The sequence below is a fragment of the Manihot esculenta genome, chromosome 6 (assembly GCF_001659605.2).
Source record: "Manihot esculenta cultivar AM560-2 chromosome 6, M.esculenta_v8, whole genome shotgun sequence".
NCBI classification, from domain to species: Eukaryota; Viridiplantae; Streptophyta; class Magnoliopsida; order Malpighiales; family Euphorbiaceae; genus Manihot; species Manihot esculenta.
In genome coordinates this window covers 7,567,550-7,571,979 of record NC_035166.2, presented here as the reverse complement: position 1 = coordinate 7,571,979, position 4,430 = coordinate 7,567,550, and the positions used below count along the sequence as shown (strand labels likewise).

At 28.6% G+C, this 4,430-nt stretch overlaps 1 long non-coding RNA gene across 1 annotated transcript; it reads right to left on the bottom strand.

Moving 5' to 3' along the window:
* Positions 1–2,649: 2,649 nt before the first annotated feature.
* LOC122723800 lies at positions 2,650–2,992 on the bottom strand. The gene is made up of 2 exons (XR_006350970.1): positions 2,842–2,992; positions 2,650–2,742 (listed from the first exon to the last, which is right to left on the bottom strand). It is a non-coding gene; the product is annotated as an uncharacterized LOC122723800 (long non-coding RNA).
* Positions 2,993–4,430: the final 1,438 nt, after the last annotated feature.

Below are 4,430 nucleotides of genomic sequence, written 5' to 3'. Positions count from 1 at the left end.
TCCAGTATCATTTGCCAAAGATTTTCTAGTAATTTATTTACCAGAGTCGAGATCAGCGACAATGAGCCCCTTATTGCTCAATAAATTAAATTGAGATTAAGAGTCAACCTAGCAGAAGATTGAAGACGCCCAACAAGCTTAGTCGACGAGGGCGTCGACCATTTAAGTGGAGAGTGTCAAGAGCCTAGAGTTTTCAGGGATCAAAATTATAATTTTTCAATATTGGAGTTTCAGAGAAGCAATATTAGGATAAATTAATATAAATTAGTAGGAAGTTAAGACCGAGCTAATTTGTTATAATTCCTTTTTAAGTGTTTATTAAGGGAGAGGGGTGTCACTTCAGACATATTGATGTCTCCTCCTGCCACAGGTTCTTTTGTTCCTAAAGCTCTTTATGGGGGAGTGATTAGTTGGCCACCAGTAAAGGCTGGGCCCAGTTGGCTACCGCAAAGCTATGGAGTTAATGTGTCGTGCCCCACTCCTTGTATATTTTCCCCTGTCTACTTGCAATGTGAGGATTATTGTAATGATGATATTGATATGTTTATATAATTAATATTTTGCTCTTTTAATAAAAGAAGTAGCCTATTTATAAATTCTCACAACTAATTATTTTCCTTGTGACTCTTGTGAGGTTTATAAATATATACAGCCTGTTGGCTTCGTTGTTGGCTTGCATAATTTTAACTAGCATAATTACTTACTACAACATTATCCATATCTTGTCACAAAATAAATTGTAGCTAAAAATAGAATTTTGGTGGCTAGATGCTTTTGCCACAACATATTTTTCTCGTGACATGCCGTAGCTAGAAGTGGCGTAACTAAAGTTTAGTTACAGGATTTACCTGTGTTGTGGCTAAAATAAATATTTATAGTCACACTTTTTATTTAAATGAAGCAAAAATATTGCCATTAAAAATAAATATTGTGGCTAGTTATTAGCCACGAGAATGGAATATTTGTAACCACATTTTCTTTTTGCCACAACAACTTTTTTTTGTAAGTGATTTTGCTATGATTATGTTACAAAAATAATAATGTGGCAATTTAAACTTATGTATAGTTACAAATTTAATTTTATGGCTAACATATCTAAATTTAGCTATAAACTTAATTGTATGATAAAAAATATTTACTATTAGCCACATTTAAATAATTATAAGGCAAGAATAAAATTTATAGCCACAAAAATAAGAAAGTGACAAGTTCTAGTATAATTGTTACACTTAATTTTATTTTATAACTATTGAATAAAGCCACAAAATTATTAAATTAGAAGCTATTCTAAATATAGTACATACGGCTACTATTAATTATTTGTAGCTAAAATGTAATATTTATTTAATTTATTATTATTTAATGGGATTATATTATAATTTCCTATTACATATGTTATTTATCTATTAATAATTTTGGTAAAATTTATAATAGAATATAAAATTTATATAAAAAATTTAGCTAAAATTTAAATTTATAAAATAATTATATATTAATATTAAGACTCAATCAGAATGACAATTATAAAATAACAATAAATTTAATCCAAAATAACTAATATCCAAAATAAACTAATTTAAGTCATAAAGCAATCACACTAAAAATACTTGAAATTATAATACTATACTAACACTAATATTAATATCTAAATTTTCTAAAAGTAGTATTATAAGTCTGCTGGCTGCTTCAAAATCCAAAACTTCAAATATACTGCAAATCATCATCTTGGAATCCTCCATACGCTGTATAAAATTTTATTTGAAAATATTAATAACAAAATTATATAAAATAGATAAGATTCATACTAGTTATATAGCTTACAAAAATTCTTATATTAGAAAAAAAATGAGACTTAGTTTTTAATCACTTACTGATGCAATATTATTATTTTTCTCCAAAAACATCTTGAATTTCTGCTCCCATATTCTATTCATCTCTGCAAGTTTCTCATCTATTTGCTTCTTAACATCATTTACTTGTTCACTTGCTTCTTTTTGAATTTGTGCACCAAAATATTCCGTGACATTTTTTCCAGGACCATAAGCACGTACATAACAATTTTTTTCTGGCCCAAGTACATCAGCAAACATAGCATCATCATCCAGTGAAATTTGTCATTCTTCTCGTTGTTTCTTTAGTTGCTGAAACTTTTCCTATAGAGATATTTATATTTATTGATATTAAAAAAAATCAAAATATAGCATAAAATACATAACAAATAAATAAAACATATGTAAATGGCATATCAAAAAGTTCTAACAATCATATGAACTTCAAAAGGCATTATTATTATTATTTTTTTGATAAAAATAGCTTTTATTAGAACTTTGAGAGTTATAGCAGAATACAAAGAATAACAACAAGCAGCTAGCTTATACCATTACAGGTTGACCAGTTCTTGATTGTTGAGCTACTAAAAAGAATTTGGATTAAGGAATAAGGAAAGCTAGGCACATCTTAAACCAAACAAAAGATCCATAAAAGATCAAATCATAAACTTTCTCAAGCTCTAAACTAGAATTATCAAATACTATTTTGTTTATTTCTAGCCATAGTCCACAAAACGACAGCAGTAAAAAGGGATTATTTATGTATCATTTAATTAATAAAAAACACTATAATACTAATAAAATAAAAACAAACTCATACCATATGATCTCTCAGCCGAGCAAAGCTTTTTGTCCCCGTGTATGGCGGCATAGAACGCTTGCATCTATTTGTCTTATTTTTGTTGCTTCTCTCCTAAAGAAAAACAATGAAAAATTTTTAGAATTTATGTTAGCTAACAGAAACTGAATTCATATAAAATAAATTATTAAATTTTACATGAATTTTTAATACCTGAAATGCATTTTCTGTCCAAAGATTAACCAAATACTTCCAATCTTTTACATCCATATCCTTAGGCTTGTTTCGGAGACGAAGTGAATAAGTTGCCTTTGAATCAAAGTACTTCTTCTTCAACTTATGCCTATAATACCTATATAATGCATTCATATGACCGAAAATTGCTCCCTTTCTTGCATAAGAATACTCAAAAGTGAACTTTTCCTTTTAGCAAAGAAGTAAGAAACAAAGATTATGATACTTAATAGAACTAAAAAAATTATAATCATTTTATAATGGATGTAATTTAATATAAATTTTCGTACCAATATGGTAGACCACATGTGGTCGAGCTTATCATTGGTAATCTTATTCCATTGTTTCACTTGCAATGGACAACACGACACACTTCTAATAGTTTGTCCTAAAAACCAAACAAATGCAGTAGCATTATCACCAATAGCTTGATCATCTTCATCAAATTCTACTGGCAATTTTTGCCCATTCTCCAATTGTGTGATTTTCAAGCATCGTGTTGGTCCTCTAGTTTTTCTTTTAATTGTATTGGAACCTATTTCAAAACAAAAGTAAAACAATAATCATATAATAACAAGAATTTCTGTACATAGAACAAGTAAACATAATCAATTGTTTAAATAAAATTAAATGAGTCAACCTGTTGCTGCAGTTGCATTTGGATTTTGAAGTTGATTAGAAGTGTGATCAACGGTAACTGCGGGTAGCTCGTCACCCAGTCCATTTGGTAAAATATCATAATCTCGAAATAGAGTGTATATATCAATGGGTTTCGAAGCGAACTTCTTATAACTATCCATCATACTTTTCACATCTGTATCATCTTTAACCTCTATCAATGTATCAAGATCACTAAGAGCTTTATCAGCCTTCGAGTAATAAAATTTATCTCCTTTTATAACATCAAATCCACAATCCTTTTTCAAGTCATCCAATATATCAAAAAATGAGATGAAATCAACATTAAAATTAGGTTTCTCCATGAACCTACCATTTTCATATATTCTATTTGGTGAAAATATAAAATGGCCTTCATAATGATACCTCATTGTCTTCTGACTAGTATTCCCTAAAAAAAAAAAATTGAAGTTAGCCATCTAATTATTTACGAAAACAACTTAAAATTTATAAATCACATAAATATTATTTACCTTGAAAATTTGAAGCCTGATTTTGATGTAACTCTTGAGTTTCTTGAAAGTTCTGGTTAACATTATTTTCAGTCTCATTTTTCAAGTTAATATTGATGGAATTCCCTTTCCGCAACTTGCATCGTCGAGCCATGATGTTTGCTTCTGTTTCATGGAAAAAATTGAATATTACACATAGAGGATAAATTAATATAAAAATAGTGAATCAAAGCTTTTTAACAGATGAAAAACGAATGAAAAGTAAATATCAGATGCCTTTCACGTGTTTAACCTAGAACAATTACAATGTGACATTAATTTTAAGGCTTTTGTAATTTTAAACGTACCTGATTGGATTTGATAGTGGGAGCTTCTCCTTTTGATAGTGGACAGAAATTGAAAACTGAATGAATCATGAGTGAGAATGAATCATGAGTG